Source organism: Zingiber officinale, chromosome 8A, assembly GCF_018446385.1.
Source record: "Zingiber officinale cultivar Zhangliang chromosome 8A, Zo_v1.1, whole genome shotgun sequence".
Lineage (NCBI taxonomy): Eukaryota > Viridiplantae > Streptophyta > Magnoliopsida > Zingiberales > Zingiberaceae > Zingiber > Zingiber officinale.
The window spans coordinates 32,206,925-32,230,194 of record NC_056000.1 but is presented as its reverse complement, the minus strand read 5'-3'; the positions used below and the strand labels follow the sequence as shown (position 1 = coordinate 32,230,194).

At 37.3% G+C, this 23,270-nt stretch overlaps 1 pseudogene; it reads right to left on the bottom strand.

The window, feature by feature from the left end:
• The window catches only part of LOC122010674, a 48,647-nt pseudogene extending 25,596 nt beyond the window's left edge, over positions 1–23,051 (bottom strand).
• Between the last annotated feature and the right edge of the window lie 219 nt (positions 23,052–23,270).

Here is a 23,270-nt window from a genome sequence, read left to right as displayed (position 1 = left end):
AAATCCCATGGTCTCCATTACTGGTTTGTAAGTGATGCAAACAAGCTTACGCGTTGGCTCTGAGTGCCTTCCTCCATAACGGATGAGCTTGTTTGTGGATCACTAGAACAGACTTCCATTTATGGATGACTATAGGAAGTTAATTAAGAGCGTGTGATCTTCCCCAACGGAAGGGGCATAATCTTATTAATGGACTTGGTGTCAAGTAATGGTATACACTTAGACACATCTAATAGTATCCTCCCCATCGGAGTCACTGCTATTATTTATGTGACCAAAAGATACCAACTATTAATTTTATTTGTCAAAAATTTAGGTTGACAAGATAATAAAATTAATGGGTTAAAACCCTCCTTTTACAAAGGTTGAATTTGTATACGTCCACACTAACGTGGCATGCAAAATTCACGGTGTTTGAGGTGTTGGTGAATTTAAATAATATTGTTTGAGGAATCAATGTTATTTTAAATTCAAAAAGTTTTGACCAAATATTTGATCAAAGACTGATCATCTATTAATTTTATTCGTCATAAAGTAAAGTTGACGAAATAATAAAATTAATGAATAAAATCTCCTCTTCGATTTTGTATACGTTCACACTATCGTGGCATACAAAATTCATGGGGATTTTTAAGGAGTTGATCTTGACCAAATATTTTTGTGATTCTTAGGATTTAAAATGTTTGTCAATTCCCTAGTAGTCATACTATAGAAAAGACTTAGTAATCCCAATTGTAATGATTGGAAATAGGACTTGGACATTAAGGTAGACTGTCTTCTTAGAACTAAGAACAATATAGGTGTATTTAATTTATTAGTTGAAACATGTTTAGTGGTGTTATCTGTTAGGACCAAAAGTAGCTAGAGGGGGGGTGAATAGCTCGTCGCGCTTCGCTCTTGCTCGGCGTTGCTCGGCGTTGCTTGTTTCTTCAAGAATATGCAGCGGAAAATACAGAAACAAATACAACAACGCTAACACGGTTGGTTTACTTGGTATCCACCTCACAAGAGGTGACTAGTCCAAGGATCCACACCACGCACGCACCCTCCACTATGAAAACACTCCTTTTCGGTAACTACCGAGGGCGGAGAAGCCCTACAAGACTCTCAGTACAAGAAGAAAGGAAAGGGAAACAAAATACAAGCGCAAAGCTTACAATGAGTACAGAAAACCCTAACCCTAGCTTCTCTTCTTGCCTTTGATCCGCCTCTTGACTTGGAACGCTTCCAAGATCCTTCAAGAACTGGCGATCTGATCTTTGAGAGCGCTGTGGAGGAGCTGGCGAGTAGTCTAGAGTAAATCGGAGAAGGATTTCTGAAGGAATCGCACGCCAACAGCTATAAACGACGCCAACGGTCGGATCCCGATCGATTCGAATGTTCCCAATCGATCGGGGAGGCTTTGGATCGATCCACGGATCGATCCAGAGCGCCTCTGTGCTCTGGAAACACGCCTGGATCGATCCACGGATCGATCCAGCGCTTATCGCGCGAAGCAGCCGCGTCCCAATCGATCCACTGATCGATTGGGACCTCTGGATCGATCCACGGATCGATCCAGAAGCTCTCTGTTCGCTGGGACAGGTCTGGATCGATCCACTGATCGATCCAGAGCCTGGATCGATCCACGGATCGATCCAGCACTTGATTTTTGTCCAAAACCAAGTCCCAAACATCCCAAACCAACATCCGGTCAACCTTGACCTGTTGGTATGTCATGCCTAGCATCTAGTCACTCCCTTGACCTGCTAGGACTCCCTTACCAAGTGTCCGGTCAATCCCTTTGACCCACTTGGACTTTTCTCTGTGCCAAGTATCCGGTCAATCCCTTTGACCTACTTGGACTTTTCTTTCATGCCAAGTATCCAGTCAATCCTTTGACCTACTTGGACTTCCCAGCACCAGATGTCCGATCATCCTTGATCCATCTGGATTTTTCCTTGCCTGGCTTCACTCACCAGGACTTTCACCTAGCTTCACTCACTAGGGTTTTCCACCTGCCTAGCTTCACTCACTAGGACTTTCACCTGGCTTCACTCACCAGGATTTCCATCTGCCTAGCTTCACTCACTAGGACTTCCTTCTGCCTGGCTTCACTCACCAGGACTTTTCTTCTGCCTGGCTTCACTCACCAGGACTTTCATTTTGCCTAACATCCCAGTTAGGACTTCCCAGTCAAGTATCCAGTCAACCTTGACCTACTTGACTCTTCTTCAATCAATATCTTATTGTCAAACATCTAAACCCAAACCAAGACTCAGCTTGGTTACCCAGGTCAACCTTGACCTGAGGGATATTGCACCAACAATCTCCCCCTTTTTGATGTTTGACAATACCACAATAACACTTACAATCCCATATGTAAGTTAGGCTAATCCCATAGCCTCCTTCTTCATGCCACTAGGTAAAGAAAGCATAAATTTAACCATACATTCTCCCCCTATTGGCACACATCAACCCATCGTTGGACACACATCAACCTATGCTCCAATTCTGGGCACACTTCAACAAATCCATTTGTTGAAGACTCTCCCCCTGAAGAGTTGCTCATCGTTGTTCACAACATCACTCGTTGTGATTAACACGATAATGAAGGTCCCATACCCTTCATTTATCCTTAACTTCTCCCTCAATGTAGACAAATACCCAACCTTGAGCATTTTCAACCACTTGAGTTTCCACTTGAAATAATGAGGATATCCACTCCTCATTTCTCCCTATTTCAAGTTTAAATGCTCAACCTTGAGCAAGTTCACAACAGAAGGTTAACCACCTTCCAAGGTTCATGAAAAATAATTTTCATGTCTTTAAAGAGTCCCTCCCCCTAAAGACATGGTGGTAACTTCTGTCATTGCACCAACAATGACTTGGAATCCCTAAAACATTAGGAAACCCAAATTTAGAAGTTTTGAGGTTCAAATATTCAAAATTTGAAACAACCTCAACCTAAACTTCTACTTAGTCTTCGTTAACCAATCCATCCTTGTTTTCAACATGAAAACACCCTTTGTATGTATACAAATGTATTTAAGGGGTTTGGAATGGTTACCTAGACTCAAAGAGGTTCAAAGATGCTGAAATCAGGCCTTCCCAGCCAAAATCAGCAACTTGGATCGATTGGAGTTGGGTTCCAATCGATTGAACCTTTCTGAATCGATCCACTGATCGATTCAGACTCCCTGGATCGATCGGCTGATCGATCCAGCGAGCTTCTGCTCGCGGGAATTGCCATTTGAATCGATCCATGGATCGATTCAGGAACTCCAATCGATCCATGGATCGATCGGAGCTCTGATAGTTGCTGAAATTCAACTTCAGAAACCCCTAGAAAATTCTACAAAAATCTAAAAATTATGAAATTTCGTGTAGACATTATTTAGGGCATACTTAATCATGGAAAAATAGTTTTCTATGAAAATACTTCATATTTTCAAAGATTGACACAAACTTGAAAACTTGCAAAAACTTTAGTGTTTTTCTTCAAGTTTGTGTCTAACTATTCAATGGTGATTACTATCAAAAGATAGCCTTCACCAAGGTTTTCCAAAAATATTTTAAAAACATTTTCAAAACCAATATCCCATCATGTTCATTGGGCATAATGCACATGACTTGTACATTAGCTTTCCCAATGATGGGAAAACACATAACTATGTGTTTTGATGAACCTAAAACTCAAAAGAATGCACTAAATCAACATCTTGAGTTTTGTTCATCATCCTAACATCTCACTTGTATATAATATGCACTAAAACACATACAAGTCACCTTATAGTCTTTGTGAGATGTAGATTTTGGTTTTGCCCTAATCTAGGGATCATGCATATTTATCTAGGCATTTTAGAAATGTTAGACATCCACCTAGGATGTCACTTGTCAATAAGTGTCGTTAAATGCCATTCGTCCTTAATTACAAGGAATAAAACTTAATGCATGATTATGTTATGGCATACATCAAAAGAAAATAATTTTCAAAAGAAAATATCCTATTACTACATGATGTATGAATGTCATGACATGGTATTTTTGGATTTTTCATAATAAAACATGAATGCAAGACTAGACATGATGTCATGGCATATGATGGGCAAACAATCATGGCAAGATTTAGCATAAATAAAATATACCTAGATTAACTATCTAAATATCCTTAAAATCTTAGCTAAACTTACACCTTAAACCTAAATTGCCCTAAAGTGCTACAAGAGAATGCCAAAACCTAAATTGGCATTTCTAATTTCCTTGATTTAATGTATGCCAATTGAAATTAAGCATATTCCTCAAATGTTGGCATATTTCATTTTTCCACAAGAGTAGCACTTTTAAATTAAGGCTCAGATTGCCTTAAATTGCCTAAGAACATACCAAAATCCCAACTTGATAGTTCTTATGAATTTCTCAATATGTGCCATTTAAGATTAAAATCAAATTTCACCATTTGGCACATTTTACTCTTTCAAGGAGTAATCAATAATTCCATTTCATTTTCAAAGGTTAACAAAAACCCTAAAAATGCTCCTTGAGTGTCAATTTCCTCAAAGTTGGGTTAACTACCCTTCTAATCGGAGTTGACACTCTCTAACCCATCTATGGGGTAGAGAAGATGCTCCTAGGAACCCAACACCTATTGGTGCTCCTTGGATGCTCTAGGTACTCACTAGGGATAACTTCCCTAGATACCTTCCTAGTGACCTTGTTGGGCTTCTTAGAAGCCTTGGTCACATTTTCTAGGTCAACTCTAGGGATAACCTCCCTTGTGACCTTGTTTGTGACTTTCTTAGACTTCTTAGAAATCTTAGTCACATTTATTGCAAAAATACTCTTAGGGATGACTTCCCTAGTATTTTTGGCTTGACCACTAGACCTAGGGTTTGTTCTATAACTATATGGAACTCTATGGTAAGAGGGCACATCCTTCTTAGCCTTTGGTTTGTATCCCAAACCTCTATGGCCATTGGATGACTTTTGTACCCCTAAACCTAGGTTATGCTCATTTTGCCCTAATAGGATATTTTCCATCCTTTTTAGGGTCTTTTCTATTTTATCAAGCCTTGATCTCAAGACTTGATTTTCTATCACTAAGTCCTTAGTTTTTGGTTTTTCATTTGATCCATGAGCATTTTTGTTTCTAGGCTTGTATCTTACATCCTTAGAGTTATCGCGTAGGTTTTTACCTACATTCCTAGCCTTAGGGATAGTAGTTTTGGCATGTAGGGCCACATGCTTTTCCTTACAGCCCTCATGCTTCCTATTCTTATGGTAAATCGCATTAAAATGATAAAAATTTGACCTAGCATGCTTTTTACCATTTTGCAAGAGAATAGGCTCAATGAAAGTTACCTTCCTTTTTACCTTGGAGGCTCCCCCTTGACTAGTGCCTCCTTGAGCCTTGACCATCTTCTTCCCCTTGGGGCATTGACTTCGGTAATGCCCTTTTTGTTGACACAAGAAGCACACAATGTGCTCCTTGCTCTTCTTTGTCCCGGGGGTGGTCTCCTTGGGCTTCTCCTTGCCCTTTTGTGCCACTTGGCCCTTCTTCTTGGCCAAGTTGGGACACTTGCTCTTATAGTGCCCATGTTCCCTACACTCAAAACATATTATATGATTTTTATTATTAATTGAAATATTTATACCTTTGCTTGTAGGGGTGGCATCTTTTTCTTTGGATCCGGAGGTAGAAGCTTCCTCTTGATCGGACCTTGATTCTCCTCCATTTGATTTTTCTTGACTTGTGGAGGTAGAATCTATTTCCTCCTCTTCGTCTCTTGACCCGGATGTAGAAGCTTCTCCTTCTTCTTGATCCGGCGTCACCAAGGATTGCTCCCCCTCAATCCTAGAGGTGGAGGCTTCATCATCTTGAATATGAAACAAGGAGTATGCTCCCTCCTTGTTCCCTTCGTTGCATTCCCTTGAGGATGAAGCTTCTTGAATCTCCTCTTCTTCGGAGGTTGAGCATCTCTCAACCTCGGAGTCCTCCTCTTGGTCTTGATCCAATGAGTCGCCCTCTTTGGATTGTCCTTGATTTGATACAGTGGAGGGGATCTCATGAATGCTTGCCAATTTGCTCCAAAGCTCCTTGGCATCTTCAAACTCTCCAATTTGTTCCAAGATGTTGCTTGACAATAAATTGACCAAAAGCTTGGTCACTTTGTCATTGGCCTCACATCTTTGGATTTGGTCTTTGCTCCACTTGCTCCTTTTGAGTACTTTGCCCTTGGAATTTGTGGGAGCTTCAAAACCTTCCATGAGAGCAAACCATTGCTCTATCTCCATCATAAGAAAATTTTCGATTCTTGATTTCCAAGAATCGAAACTCGTAGAAGTGTATGGTGGAGCCACCCTTGTGTCAAATCCAAGTCCATCTTGGAATTGCATCTTGAAGTTGAGCTTGATAAAGTCTTGAACTTGAAGAATTTGCTCCAACTTCTTCACCCTCTAGCTTTTCTTGATATGTTTGACCCTTCCGGCGATGATTCCGGTGAAGAGCAGCCTTGCTCTGATACCACTTGTTAGGACCAAAAGTAGCTAGAGGGGGGGGTGAATAGCTCGTCGCGCTTCGCTCTTGCTCGGCGTTGCTCGGCGTTGCTTGTTTCTTCAAGAATATGCAGCGGAAAATACAGAAACAAATACAACAACGCTAACACGGTTGGTTTACTTGGTATCCACCTCACAAGAGGTGACTAGTCCAAGGATCCACACCACGCACGCACCCTCCACTATGAAAACACTCCTTTTCGGTAACTACCGAGGGCGGAGAAGCCCTACAAGACTCTCAGTACAAGAAGAAAGGAAAGGGAAACAAAATACAAGCGCAAAGCTTACAATGAGTACAGAAAACCCTAACCCTAGCTTCTCTTCTTGCCTTTGATCCGCCTCTTGACTTGGAACGCTTCCAAGATCCTTCAAGAACTGGCGATCTGATCTTTGAGAGCGCTGTGGAGGAGCTGGCGAGTAGTCTAGAGTAAATCGGAGAAAAATTGCCGCAGCCATCGAACGCCTGCAGCTATAAACGACGCCAACGGTCGGATCCCGATCGATTTGAATGTTCCCAATCGATCGGGGAGGCTTTGGATCGATCCACGGATCGATCCAGAGCGCCTCTGTGCTCTGGAAACACGCCTGGATCGATCCACGGATCGATCCAGCGCGAAGCAGCCGCGTCCCAATCGATCCACTGATCGATTGGGACCTCTGGATCGATCCACGGATCGATCCGGAAGCTCTCTGTTCGCTGGGACAGGTCTGGATCGATCCACTGATCGATCCAGAGCCTGGATCGATCCACGGATCGATCCAGCACTTGATTTTTGTCCAAAACCAAGTCCCAAACATCCCAAACCAACATCCGGTCAACCTTGACCTGTTGGTATGTCATGCCTAGCATCTAGTCACTCCCTTGACCTGCTAGGACTCCCTTACCAAGTGTCCGGTCAATCCCTTTGACCCACTTGGACTTTTCTCTGTGCCAAGTATCCGGTCAATCCCTTTGACCTACTTGGACTTTTCTTTCATGCCAAGTATCCAGTCAATCCTTTGACCTACTTGGACTTCCCAGCACCAGATGTCCGATCATCCTTGATCCATCTGGATTTTCCCTTGCCTGGCTTCACTCACCAGGACTTTCACCTAGCTTCACTCACTAGGGTTTTCCACCTGCCTAGCTTCACTCACTAGGACTTTCACCTGGCTTCACTCACCAGGATTTCCATCTGCCTAGCTTCACTCACTAGGACTTCCTTCTGCCTGGCTTCACTCACCAGGACTTTTCTTCTGCCTGGCTTCACTCACCAGGACTTTCATTTTGCCTAACATCCCAGTTAGGACTTCCCCGTCAAGTATCCAGTCAACCTTGACCTACTTGACTCTTCTTCAATCAATATCTTATTGTCAAACATCTAAACCCAAACCAAGACTCAGCTTGGTTACCCAGGTCAACCTTGACCTGAGGGATATTGCACCAACATTATCTACCAGAACCTGGAGTGTAGATACAGATGCTATTAATCATGTCCGCAATTCATTGCAGGGTTCCAGGAAACCCGGCAACTAAATGAAAATTAAAACACCATCTACATGGGCACTACTGTAAAAATGGTAGCTGTGGCAGTGGGAGATGTTTATCTTTTGATAAGAATAAAACATGGATTTTTGAGTAATTGTGACGCACCAAGTTTAGAAAGAACTAGTTTTCAGTTTCTAAACTATCCAAAGAACTTGATATTCTGCCTCTTTTTAAATAACAAAGTTGTTATTAAGAAAAAGAGGGAAGTTATCTGTTCTGGTACGTTGGTTGGCAATTTATAAATCCAATAACTCTCACGATGCAACAAATGGAAATTAGTAACACATCTTCTAACTTTAAGAGAAAGTAACCTTCGAAAATGAACCAATTATATCTTTGGCTTCTAAGGCTAGGTTATATTAACTTGAGTAGGATTCATTGGTAGCTGATGAACTTTTGGGTTCATTAGTAGTGGAAATCTTTCCAACCTACGAGTCTTACTTGGAAGGAAAAATAACCAAGAAGCTTTTAAGTCTAAGGGGTATAGAGTCAAAGATATATTGGAATTGGTTCATTCTGATTTGTGTGATCCTATGAGCATCCAGGCAAGAGGTTGTTTCAAATATTTCATCTATTTTATAGACAACTATTTGAGATACGGATATATTTACTTGATGTGCCGCAAGTCTAAGTGCTTTGATTAGTTCAAAGAGTACGAGGCTGATGTGGAGAAACGACAAAGTAAAAGTATCAAGACACTACGGTAAGATCGTAGTGGCAAGTACCTCTTGGGAGAATTTAGGAGTCATTTAACAGAAGTAGGGATTCAATCCCAACTAACTGCACCTGGTACACCCCAACAGAATGGTGTAGGAAAAGGAAGGTATAGGACTCTTATGGAAATAAGTAGATTGATGAGTTATTAAGAATATTATCAAAATCATTTTAAGGATATACTCTGGAAACGGGAGTGAATATAGTACCTTCTAAAGTCAGAACTCTCTACTCATATAGAATTGTTGAATAGACGTAAGCCTATTTCGAAGCGGATTCGGGTAGTCCAGCACATATGCAGAATAGAGACAATGATAAGTTGGACAGGAATTCACTTGTTTGTGGGTTATCCTAGTGAAATGAAAGTAGGTTTATAGTCTTAAAAATCAGAAGGTCATTGTTAGCATCAATGACCGATTTTTAGAAAAGGACTATGTAATAAACCATGTGCCCATAAGAAAATTTGTTCTTAAGGAAATAATAAAAGGCATGTCTAATCTAGTACCAACTGTACAAGATGAGATACCACAAGGAAACTGCAACACGTATCACAAATGATACACAATTGCAGAAAGTGCCTTGTCGTAGTGGGAGGGTTATTAGGCAACCTAAAAAGATTCATGTTTTGGGAGAGTTTTTGGACTCAATCCCTGGAGGACATGAACCTGATCTCCGGACATATGACGAAACACTCCAAGATAAAGATGCAATATCTTGGCAAAGAGTAATGAATAACAAAATTAGAATATATGTATTCTAATAAAATCTAGAAGCTTATAGAACCACCAAATGGTATAAAAGTCTTTGGGTGTAAAAAGGTCTATATTAGGAAAAGAGGGATAGACAGGAAGGTAGAAACTTTCAAAGCAAGGCTAGATGAAAAAGGAAACTTTTTCATTGTTAGCCATGCTTAAGTCTATCCGGATTCTTTTATCTATTTGGCAAGTGGATGTCAAGACAGCATTCCTTAATGGAAGTCTTGAAGAAAACATCTATATAAAGCAACCAGAAGGGTTCATTGCAAAGGGCTAAGAGCATCTTGTATGCAAGCTCAATCAGTCTATGGACTGAGGCAAAGCTTCAAGGTCTTGGAACATCCGATTTATCAAAGTAATCCAGATCTATGGATTTAGTAACCGGATAAGTCTTGTGTATACAAAAGATGTGATGGAAACGTGGTGGTATTTCTTGTACTATACTTAGATAACATTTTTGGTAGTTGGAAACAATATCAAAATATTGTCAGAAGTAAGGGTATGGTTGTCCAAACAATTCGATATAAAGGACTTGGGAGAATGTATATATTCTTGAGATCAAAGTAATAAGGGATCGCAAGAAAAGAATATTTTACTTATCCCAAGCTTCATACATCGGAAAAATCCTTGCTCGTTTAAGCATACAAAACTCAAGAAAGGTTTCTTACCTTTTCGGGATGGAGTAACTTTATCTAAAGATATGTCTCAGACATCAAAGGAGATAAAGGAAATAAAGGCGGTTCTTTATGCTACTGTTTGGAAGCCTAATGTATGCTATGCACGAGATCAGAAATCTATTTTGCCAAGGGCATAGTTAGCAGATATCAAATTAACCCTGGACAAGGACAGTGGACTGTAGTAAAGCATATATTGTAGTACCTTAGAGGCACTAGAGATTATATGCTAGCTTACAAGGTAATTAATTTAGTCCTTGTGGGTTGCATGGATTTTGACTTCCAATCAGATAGGGACAATAATAAGTCAACCTCGGGGTTTTGTGTTTACTTTAGAGAGGTAAAGTCATAACTATGGAAGAGTGATAAGCATAGGTGTTTTCTGGACTCCACATAGAAGCTTAGTATATGGCAAGCCTCTGAGGTAGCCATAAAAGCTGAATGACTCAATAACCTCAAGATAGACTTAGATATGATTTCTAGTTTGTCCAAAGATTATTACAATTTATTGTAATAATAATGGTGCAGTAGCAAACTCGAAGAAACCATGAGTCTATAAGGCAAGTAAACACAATAGAGCGCAAGTACTACCCAATACGAGAAATTGTATAACGAGGAGAAGTTGTTGCCGCCTAGATTGCATCAGATGATAACCTAAGGTCCTTAAGGCAAGAGCTTTTTGAAAGGCATGGGAATCAGATGTATGGCACCAGATATGGCAGCTTAGTCTTTTAGTATAAGTGGGAGATTGTTAGAATGTATACTAAAAGCCTAGCTTTTGGTATAAAACATTTATCTAGAAATAAGAATCACATTGGTCAAATGTCTACATTTGTGATAAATGTAGTTGTTCAATTAATTTATACTGTAGATAACATAGTATGTGGTGCCACATGCAGAAGATGATGTTATCAGTACCTTATAAATTATAAACAGTAGCTCACGACCAAAATGGAAAGGAACAAACCATTAGAATGTCGTAGTGTAATTAGGTATCAGTTTATCTTGACTGTATAATTACACTAGTACACTTAGAGTGTATTGAGTACGACCATTTGAGGTCGTTTCTTTTATACTGACTTTATAAAGAAACAAAGACCTCAGTTATTATGGAAGCGTGTGCTCTTAATCCTAATATAATAACAAGCACATATATTTGATATTTATTTCTTTAATTTATCAATGGGTGAGATTTAATTCGATAAATCAATAAGCCTGATAAGTTGGGAAATGATATCACTTATAGTGTGTGTTGTTGATTATAGAAGGAAACTGTGTCTTAGTGATCTAGGTTGAAAAATGTCCCCAAGAGGAGCTCATAAGGATTGTCATGTTAAACCCTACAGGTGGACTTAGTCCGACATGACGATGAAGTTGAGTGGTACTACTCTTGGAGCTAGATATTAATTAAGCGAGTTGTCAGTAACTTACTTAATTAGTGGACATTTGTTATCTTAAACACAGGGAAACTAACACACTCATGATAAGAAGGAGCCCAAAATGTAATTTGGGATTGGTGCGGTAGTTCAATAATAGTTCTCTAGTGGAATGAATTATTATTGATAAAATTAAGTTGTGTGTTCGGGGCGAGCACGGGATGCTTAATTTTATCGGGAGACCAAAACCAATTCCTCCTCTCGGTCCCTATCGTAGCCTCTTAATTATAGAGTACTATACCCACCTATACCCACCTTCTTACCCATCCTATAGGGGACAGCAAAGCTAGCTTGGAGACCAAGCTAGGGCCGGCCATGGGTATGTTCATGGGTGAATTCATGTGGCCATCCCTATTAAAATAAAAAGGAATTTTAATTTTAAAATTTTTCTTATGTGGATAATATAATTTAAAAGAGAGTTTAAAAATTTAAATCATTCCTTTTATAAGATTCGACAAAAGATTAAGAGAAGAGTTAAAATCTCTTTCCGTATTTGTAGATTAAAAGGTTGATTTTAATTTTGATAAAAACTTTCCTTTTAATTATATTCGTGATTTAAAAGAAAGTTTAAAAATTAAAAATTCTCTTTTATTAGTTTCTACAAAAGATTAAGAAAAGATTTAATATCTTTCCTTATTTGTAGATTGAAAGGAGATTTTAATTTTTAGAGATAACTTTCCTTTTTGGAAATTATCCACATGTTTAAAAGAAAGATTTTAATTTATAAAATTTTCTTTTATTAACCAATCATGAAGGGATTAAAATTTTGGAGAAATTTTATAAATTTCTAGAAACAAATTAGGAAGTTTTAATTTTGTTTTAATTAAAACTCTCCTTGTTTTGGGGAGAAGAGTGGTCGGCCAAGAAAATTATTTTAATTAAATAAATTTTCCTTTTCAATGGCAAAAGAATTAGGAAGTTTTTATTAAATTTGCCAAGACCAAGGATTATAAAAGAGGGGGTAGAGGAGGCTTCAAGGCTAACGACTCTATTCTATTTTTCTCTCTTTTCTCCTTGGGTGTGGCCGGCCCTTTCTTTCCTCTCCTCTCCTTTGTGTGGCGAAACCTTCTCATGGTGGAGATAGCTTTGGTGGCGGATCTAAGAAGGAGAAGGAGAGAAAAGAAGCCTCTTTCTAGCATCCCTTGGAGCATGGTGGTGTGGCGAACCTCTTCATCCTAGGAGAAGTTTTGATGGCGAAACTTGTAAGGAAGAAGAAGGTGCTTGGTGGTTCTCATCTCGGAAGATCGTTGCCCACACGTCCGAGGTTAGAAGAGGAATACGGTAGAAGATCAAGAGGTCTTTCTAAAAGGTATAACTAGTAATTTTGTTTCCGCATCATACTAGTTATTTTGGAAATAATACTAAATACAAGAGGCATACGATTCTAGAGTTTCGAATTTGTTTTCGATATAGTGTTCTTTTGTTTTTCTTTCCCTTGTGATTTGATTGTTCTTTTCGGTTAACCTAAAGTTATTTTAGGAAATTAAATATTAGTTTTCCATAAAAGGTTTTGTCTAGTCGGTGGTGGTTGCTCCCATATCCAAGAAGGCCATGTGCCTCGCCACGTCAATACTGGGAACCAATTATGGAAATTAATATTTAATGGAATTAATAACTTAAGGTGATTTGGGTCGAACGTGTTAAGTTCCGCAAGAGACCCAAGTCAAAACCTAAAAGAACGAATAGATTAAGTTTTGGATCAAACGTGTTAAGTTCCGCAGGCGATCCAAAATTTAATTTAAAAGAACACATAGTAGCTAGGAAAAGGTTCAGACCTTTGTACAACATTTTTGTACAGTGGAACCTCTAGGTTTTCCGAGTAGCAACCAACATTTTTAACCATTGTGAAAAGTATTCAAAGACAATGATTTTAAACTAAATTTTGAAGAAAGACAACAGTGTATTTGTTGTCAAAAGCATATCTGCGATCAATTTTTTGCAAAACTAGCAATTACAACGGTTTTATACTGTTTTAGAACTGTTGTCTTTGGTATTAAAAGACAACACTTTAAATCCGTTGCATGACTGTTGTCTAATGTGGTCAAAGACAACAGTTTTAAACCGTTGTCTTTTACCGCACATTTAACAACAGTGTCAGTTACAACGGGTTTAAAGGGCCTATGACAACGGTTTTTAACCGTTGTCTTTTAATGTTTTTGTTGTAGTGCAACCTATTGTGTTCTTTAGAAATTAGATTAGGAATCACAAACGGAACTTAACATTATTGATTCCAAATTTAACTTATCTGTTCTTAGTGGTTTAGATTTGGATCGCAAATGATACTTAACATTATAGATCCAAATCCACCTAGGTTACAAATTTAATTAAATATTTATTTTGGAAATCAGCTCCCAGGTCAAACATGGCGAGGCACTTGGCCTTCTTGGGTATGGGAACATCCACCACTGCCTCGACAAAGCCTCTTAATGAAATTCAATATTTAATTTCCTTATATAACTTAAGGTTTAACTAAAAAGAACAATCGAATCACAAGATCAACAAATAAAACAAAAGAAACACCACTTCGAATTATAAATCCGAAAATCTAGAATCTCTAGCCTCTTGTGTTTGGTATTTCAAAATCCATACAAAGAAAAACTAGTATGATGCGGAAAAGAATTACTAGTTATACTTTTCTTTGTAAGAAACAACCTCTTGATCTTCTATCGTATTCCTCTTCTTATCTCGGACGTTGTGTGGGCAATGATCTACCGAGACGAGAACCACCCAAGCCCTTCTTCTTCCTTCTTCCAAGTTTCGGCCAAGCAACTTTCTCCAAGAAAAACAAGTCTCGACCACCAACCAAGCTCCAAGGAAAACTAGGAAACAAAATCCTCCTTTCTCTTCTTCTTCTCCAAGCTAGATCCGGCCACCAAAACAAGCTCCTAGAGATTGATGAGGTTTGGCCACAAAGGAGGAAGAAAAGGAGGAGAAGATGCTAGGGCCGGCCACCACCAAGGAGGAAAAGAGAGAGGAAAAATAGAAGAGAGTTGTTGTAAGGTGAAGGCACCTCTACCCCCTCTTTTATATTCCTTGGTCTTGGCAAATAAGGAAATTTAATTATTATTAAAAATCTCTTATATTCTTTACCTTTGGTTAATAAGGAAATTTTAATTAAAATTTCCTTTAACCCTTTATATGGCCGACCACCTTCAAAAGCTCCAAATAAAGAAAATTTTGTACACAAAATTAAACTTCCTTATTTACTTCTGAAAATTTTTAAAATAAAAATTTGTCTAATAATTTTTCCCTTCATGGTTGGTTATAAAAGGAAACTTTTATAAATTAAAATCTCTCTATTAAAACATATGGATGATTTACAAAAAGAAAAGTCTTCTCTAAAATTAAAATATTCCTTTCAATCTACAAATAAAGAAAGATATCAAATCTTTTTTTAATCTTTTGTAGAAAATATAAAAGGAAAGATTTAATTTTAAAACTCTCTTTTAAAATCATGAGGATGGTTTCATAAAAGGAAAGTTTTATCAAAAATTAAAATCTTCCTTTTAACTACAAATAAGGAAAAATATCAAACCTTTCACTTAATCTTTTGTAGAAAGTTATAAAAGGAAAGATTTATAATTTTTAAAACTCTCTTTTAAAACCATGAGGATGGTTACAAAAAAGGAAAGTTTTCTCAAAAAATTTAAATCTTCCTTTTAACTACAAATAAGGAAAGATATCAAACATTTCACTTAATCTCTTGTAGAAAACTATAAAAGGAAAGATTTAATTTTAAACTCTCTTTTAAAATCATGGATTCCACATATGGAAAGATTTTAAATAAAATCTCTTTTATTCTTTACATGACCAGCCACACCATGCTTGAACTCCAAGCTAGGGTCGGCCACCTTGACTTGGCTCAACCTTTGGCTTGGCCGGCCCAAGCTTGGACTCCAAGCTTGCTTGGTCGACCACCTAAGGTTGGGTAGGAAAGTGGGTATAGGTGGGTATCACACTTTATAAATAAGAGGCTGCGATAGGGACCGAGAGGAGGAATTGGTTTTGGTCTCTCGATGAAATTAAGATTCCCGTGTTCGCCCCGAACACCCAACTTAATTTCATCAATAATAATTCATTCCACTAAAGAATTATTATTGAACTACTGCACCAATCCCAAATTACATTTTGGGCTCCTTCTTATCATGAGTGTGTTAATCTTATTGTGTTTAAGATGTCGGATGCCCACTAATTATTTGAGTTACTGACAACTCATTTTAATTAATATCTTTGTCCAAGAGTAGTATCACTCAACCTTATTGTCGTGTCGGACTAAGTCCACCTGCAGGGTTTAACATGGCAATCCTTATGAGCTCCTCTTGGGGACATTATCAACCTAAATTACTAGGACACAATTTCCTTCTATAATCAACAACACATACTATAAGTAATATCATTTACCAACTTATCGAGCCTATTGATTTATCAAACTAAATCTCACCCTTTGATAAGTCAAAGAAATAAATACTAAATATATGTGCTTGTTATTATATTAGGATTAAGAGCACACATTTCCATAATAACTAAAGTCTTGTTCTTTTATTAAGTCAGTATAAAAAGAACTTACCTTAAATGGTCCTGCTCAATACACTCAGAGTGTACTAGTGTAATTTATCAGTCAAGATAAACTAATACCTAATTACACTACGACTATTCTAATGGTTTGTTCCTTTCCATCTCAGTCGTGAGCTACTGTTTATAATTTATAAGGAATTGATAGCATTATCTTCTGTGTGTGACACCACACACTATGTTATCTACAATATAAATTAATTGAACAACTACACTTAGCTTATAAATGTAGATATTTGAACAATATGATTCTTATTTATAAGTAAATGTTTATATAAAAAACTAGGTTTTTAGTATACATTCCAACATCATGTTCCATCTATCACTAAAATTTTACTTTCTACACGTTAGTTTTGCCTTGATAATAATGTCAATTTTGAGTTCCATCATAATCATTATCTTATAAAAGATAAAGGAACAATGAAGAATTAAAAGTGGTCTTTACTATCTTCAGAGTTCTTCAATCAAAGCTTTTGCTGGTGAACACACAAATAAACTAGCTTGACTTGCTCAACTTGGTCATCCTTCCCTTCGTATTGTTCAGTCAATCATCAATAGGTATGGTTGACCTACTTCCATTACCTCCTCTTCATCTCATTCATGTAGGGCCTGCTTGGAATCTAAAAGTCATAAGCTATCTTTATTTTCAGCTGATCATGTTTCTAATTTTCCACTTGAAATAATCCATTCTGATGTTTGGGGCCCTGCACCTATTTTGTCTAATCAAGGTTTCCAATATTATGTTACATTCATTGATTATTTTAGTAAATATACTTGGCTCTATCCTATGAGAAGAAAATCTGATTTATTTGATATATTCTATAATTTTAAAATTCAAGTTGAATGATATTTTAATTGTAAAATACTCTCTTTTCATTCTGATTGTGGGGGCAAATATCAAGCTCTCCATCGTCATCTTGTTTCTTGTGGAATTGTTCATCGAGTCTCTTGTCTTCACATTCCAGAACAAAATGGCTCTGCTGAGAAAAAATATAGACATATAGTTGAAACTGCCTTAGCTCTTCTTTATCATGCATCGGTTCCGCATAAATTTTGGGATGAAGCTATTAACACTGCCGTATATCTCATAAATCAATTTCCTACTCCATTGCTCAATCTTAAGTGTCCTTTTGAAAAACTTTATAATCAAACTCCTGATTATACTTCCTTCGAATTTTTGGTTGAGCATGGTATCCATGATTATGCTCTTACTCTAAAAACAAACTTGACTCTCGTTCACTAAAATGTGTTTTCCTTGGTTATAGCAATTCGCACCATGGTTATTGTTGCTTGCATATACCAACGGGACGAATTTATATTTCACTACATGTTACTTTTGATGAGTCTCTATTCCCTTTTTCAGTAGCATCTTTGATCTCTCCTCTAGATACAAGTGACACCTTCTTAATGCCATATAATATTGTCGGAAGTGATGACATTCTAGGTCCTGCTCTGGAGCTCTCTAATAACTCCCCTATACCATCAAAATCACCTTAGGTTGCTGCTCCAATCTCGGAAGTCTCGTCGGTCAAGATAATATGCTCTTTAGTTCTAGATCTTCGGATAATACAAGTCTGTCATCTACATCACCATGTCAGCATACTTCCTTGTCACCATCAACAATTGATTCAGATGATAATGCTCCTCGTCACATGCTTTCCGTTAGTGACATTTATGAACGTTGCCCACCAAATGCAACTTGATATCCCCTTCCATGAGCTCTAGCGGTCTCCTCAAAATCTATTGAACCAACTTGTTTTACACAAGCAAGCAAGGATCCAAATTAGAGTAGAGCAATGGCTATATAATTTGATGTACTTCTTCGCAATGGAACATAGAGTCTAGTTCCATGCACTCCCTCAATGAATCTTATGGGCTCTAAATGGGTATTCTGTCTTAAGCATCGAGCTGATGGTTCTCTTGAACGACACAAAGCTTGACTTGTAGCCAAAGGATTTAGTCAACAACTAGGTATTGACTTCAATGACACTTTTAGCCCAGTCATCAAAATTATATCTGTCAGACTATTATTATCGATAGTTGTTAGTTATAATTGGCATATACGACAATTGAACATTTCAAATGCGTTTCTCCATGGTTATCTTGAGGAAACTGCATTTATGGAGCAACCACCTGGGCTCATTCATCCACAATTTTCATCTTATGTTTGTCAGCTTAAGAAATCCTTATATGGTCTTCGACAAGCTCCTCGTGCATAGTTTTATAGACTATCTAATTGGTTACAAGCTCAAGGATTTTCTGGATCAAAGACTGACTCATCTCTATTTCACAGATATAATGATGGATTTATGATATTTTTTCTTATTTATGTGGACGATATTCTGATAACTAGCAATGATCACAAGGGCATTACAACTTTATTAAATCTTCTCAATCAAGAATTTCCTACTTGAGATTTGGATATTGTTCATTTTTTTCTTGGTATTGAACTTATTCCACATGAGGATGACTATCTTCTCTCTCAGAGCAAATACATTATTGGACTTCTTCAAAGAGTCAAAATGAATGGAGCACGTCCAGTCTTTACACCAATTGCTATAAACAACTCTCCAACTTCATCCTCTCCTGCTCTGTTTGATCCATAGATTTATCGAAGTATTGTTAAAGCCTTACAATATGTCACTATCACACGCTCTGATATTACTTTTGCAGTAAATTATGCTTGTCAATTTATGCATGCTCCAACTGAACAAAATTAGTATAATGTAAAAAGAATACTTCGCTATCTTAAAGGTACTATTCTACATGGTCTTCTTTTATATCGTCAATCGTCTCAAGATTTACATACATATAGTGATGCGGATTGGGCAAATTCTCCTAAAGATAGACACTCTACTAGTGGATATGCAATATTTCTTGAACGAAATCTTATCTCATGGAATTTGAAAAAGCAACCTATAGTATCTCGTTTAAGCACTGAGGCAGAATGTAAAGTTATAGCAAATACAACATCTAAAATTATTTGGCTTCAATCACTTCTCTCTGAACTTTATCTTGTATTAAATATTGCACCAAAAATTTGGTGTGATAATACTGGAGCAATATATCTCACCGCAAATCCAATCTTTAATGCTCATACAAAATATATGGAAATTGATTTTCATTTTATTTGTGAACATGTGACGACTCAAAAGTTATCCGTCTCTTATATTTCTGCTGAATATTAAATCGCTTATATCTTTACTAAGTAATTATCCGATAACATTTCAACAAATTAACAAGCAAACTCAATGTCAAAAATCTCCTATTAAATTTGTTAGCCGGGGAAGAGATAAAGAGAATTATCAAAATTGACCAAATCAAATCAAATTATTATTATAATTATTAGAATAATTCTTAAAATAATTTTATTATTTATTAATTGATCGTACTACAACTATCAATAAACAATAACATTTATTATTACTCTCCTATTAATTTTTTTTTCTTTACTCTTTCTCTTTAACCCATGATATGTTCCTGATTTGAACTTCTGCAAAATGTCCATGCAAGAGGCTTGATCCTTGTCCCTGGCGAAGAGCTGCAATTTTGAAATCTTTCTAAAGCAACTGACTTTCAATCTCATCCACTGTAGCCTTCTTTGAGGCAAATATATACAAGAACATCCCCGTAGTCAATCTATCCAGGTAGCTTATAAAGAAGTCAAGGCATCTTCTCAGCATCAGAAGGGATTACATTTGCAACCTGAGTAACGTCCTCATTTGCCAGTCCTATATCACCAACTATAACCTTAATTTAGAGGATCAGACAGAATTTCTCTTGCTAATCGCTCAACTTTGTATGGCATATTAGCTGAGAAAATTAAGTCAAGTCTGTCGGTCAGGTCTAACTTGACCAACAATATAATAGATCTAATCTGTGGCTCAAAGCCAAGATCAAACATTCGATCGGCTTCATCTAGTACAAGATAAGTTGCCCTAGTCATTGTCAGAGCCTTCATCTTAAGCAAGTCAATAAGCCTTCTTGTTCCTGGAGTGGCAACAACTATTTCACAACCACCTGCCTTGAGTTCACTGAACTGATCTAATTTGGATACCCCACCGTACACAGCAGCAACACGAAGTCCTTAGCTTAATTCTAGATACATTTGATGTGTAAATTCCCTAGTTGGAGCACATGTCACACCTATTGGACCTTGTCATTTATCAACGAACAATCATAGGGAAAACAAATGCAGAAGTTTTACCAGAACCTATTTTTACAATGCCAATATAATAATATCTCTACGAGAGGCTAACGTTGTATCGTTGTTGGTTTCTCATGGGCCTGCTTTGCAATAGCACCCATTGGCGGAGAAGGAAACCCACAATCTTCAAAAAGTTTGATTGGCTTTGGGTATATCAACACCCGAGACACGGATAGCTAAAGTTTTCCAATACACAGAAACTTCATGATCGCTCATACCTGATATTGAAGAATTTTCTTCGTAGAAATCCTTAGCTTGTTAAATGGCTCGATCGTAGTCCATATATACTGCTATGATCTAATGCCGGAATGGGCTTTATCTTTCGTTTATCCATGACAATCTGGGTCATATTTTCTCGCCCTTGAGTCCACTACTTTGGCTGCAGCTGACACCTCCTCATCTGAATCATACCTAGCGTGAAGAGCCAGTGCTACCACTATCACCAGCTATGGGATCTGAAGGCTTGGTAACGATTATCATATAGGCGGTATTGATTTCATCATTCAAATATGAATGTCGAAAATAATTTTTTAAAATCTATTAATTTAGAAGAATAGCATGAAGTAGAGAAAATTGAAACAAACATTACAGTCAAATATATTATTCTTTCAAAAAAACTATCGTTAATATTAACTAAATAATTGTTTAAATAAACTCAAAACACTAAAAAGTAAAAGTAAAAGACAAAAATAATTTTAACAGACAAAAAGTAAAATTTAATAAAAAAAATAATCCTACATTCACGGCTATAAGGAACAATGATTCCAGATCATGGGGATATCTTCGAGTGTCATCTCCTGTAACTACTAAGGTGCACAAATCCTTTACTCTCTCTTAATTAATTCCTCTGAATTCATTCTGTACATTCTTTCAATGTTTACTTGTTTTTTCACGATGCCTAGTAATTAAGCATTGGAGAAGCTTTGTCGGAGACTTACCTCTGACGCCCGCTGAATCAGGGGTGGATCCAAGAATTAGAGGTGAATTGGACTTTAAGTGTGGAAGAGGCGAGCTAAAAATCAAAACAATTTGGCATCAAACTAAAAAAAAAATCAATACTCTTTGGTGTCAAATTATAGACTATAAAATAACCATGTAATTCATGTTTTTTAGCTGGGCAAGAGTCTATAGAAGCCCTATCTTAGATCCGTCTCTGCCATATATTGATGTTTAATTCCCTTTGTGAGGGCATGTCGAATCATTCTTCTTACTCAATGCCACTAACTAATAGAAACTGAGAGTCAAACTATAAAGTTTTGCATTGGTTGTTTATTTATTTATTATTAAGGGAAGAACTCTTTTCTAAAGTTTGGAGGTTAGGATTATATTTATGTAGTTCTCACCAGGGGTCGTCTCACTCATTCATGAGGCCCTAGGCGGAAAAAAAATTAAAGTTTGATTTTTTTCAAATAAATATTAAAAATATTATTAGAGATATTTATTTTTATTAGTAAATTTTAAAAGGACAATTCATACATTGTCAATGATTATTTATACAATTGGAAGGAGTGACTAAATAGATCAAGTAGTAATAACTTTATCTTGTGTCAAACTTCACTTCTTTATTAGTAAAATTTTAAAAATAAAAAATATTTTATGTTAACTAATTGTCAAAATTTTAAAAATAAAAAATATTTTATGTTAACTAATTTGAGTAATAAATTATTGTAATACTATTAATATATATTTTAATTGTTATTTTTTAAAAAATTATCAATCAATTTTAACTTTGATGAAGGAAATTCTTGGCGCAATGGTAAAAATTATTATTGTATGATTTAAATGTAATATGTTCGAGTAGTAGATATAGACATTGTATACAATAGACCCTGCCCTAAGATCGTATATTGGCAAGACATGTTGGTGCGGGAAGCATTAGACGATCGAACCTATGTTTTGATAATGGCAAAGGGTTCAAAGTTAAGATTACTTATTGTCTAACAAGTTTGAATAAACTTGCAGGAAAGTCTTAAGTGTTCTTAGGCAAAAGTCTTGGCTACGGTTAGGCAAGTGAAAACTCTAAGGGGTGGTAACCCTAAGTGGAAAGTCTTGGCGAGTCAAGCACTTTGGGCGAAACCCTAGATTCGGGGACTCTAGGTGAAAATTCTAGTGGTCGCGAACTAGGTGGAAGACTGGACGAGTTGGGGATCGAACGTCCAGCAGAAAAGTCTTGAAGACTCGGGCGCTGAGCAAAAGTCCAGTCGATTTAGAGGATCAGTCTAGCAAAAGGTAAACTCTTCTAAGAGAAGTATGTGAGGACGTGTTGCCCGACGAGGGAACAGTAGGCGTCGGTTCGAATTAGAGTTTTAACGAAACTCAAAATCAAAACCGGACAGTCCGGAGACTATCAAAATAATTTATTATTTCATATTTTATTGTGCTAACTCTATTTTGTAGGGTATGTTTGGTATTTTAGACTAACGTATCTTTCAGGGAGTGAAAAGGACTTTAAAAGCTCGGATGAACAGTGTCCGAGGCACCTCCGAGGCTATTGGAGGTGCCTCGGGTGCTTTAGGCGAAGGCTCCGCGCAGAAAGGCGCGAAAGCGCCTCGGGTGTTGTTGGATGTTGGATGGAATGCACCTTCCATGAAGCTTGAAGGCACCTTTGGATGGATAAACAGCGCAGGCCATGGAAGCTATTGACTCCTACGCGGAAGGGATAAATATGCCTGCTGGAGGCTGAAGGCGCCTTCAGTACGCTATAGAAGGTTGTCTCGACCATATGCACAACAACAACATTCCAAGCAACTTTCCCTTCTTCACACTGTTGTGAAAACGCTTCCTCGATGCTCAAAAGCTGTCCCGACGACTACCGTGCTGAAGATCTTTATTTCTGAATCATTGGTATTC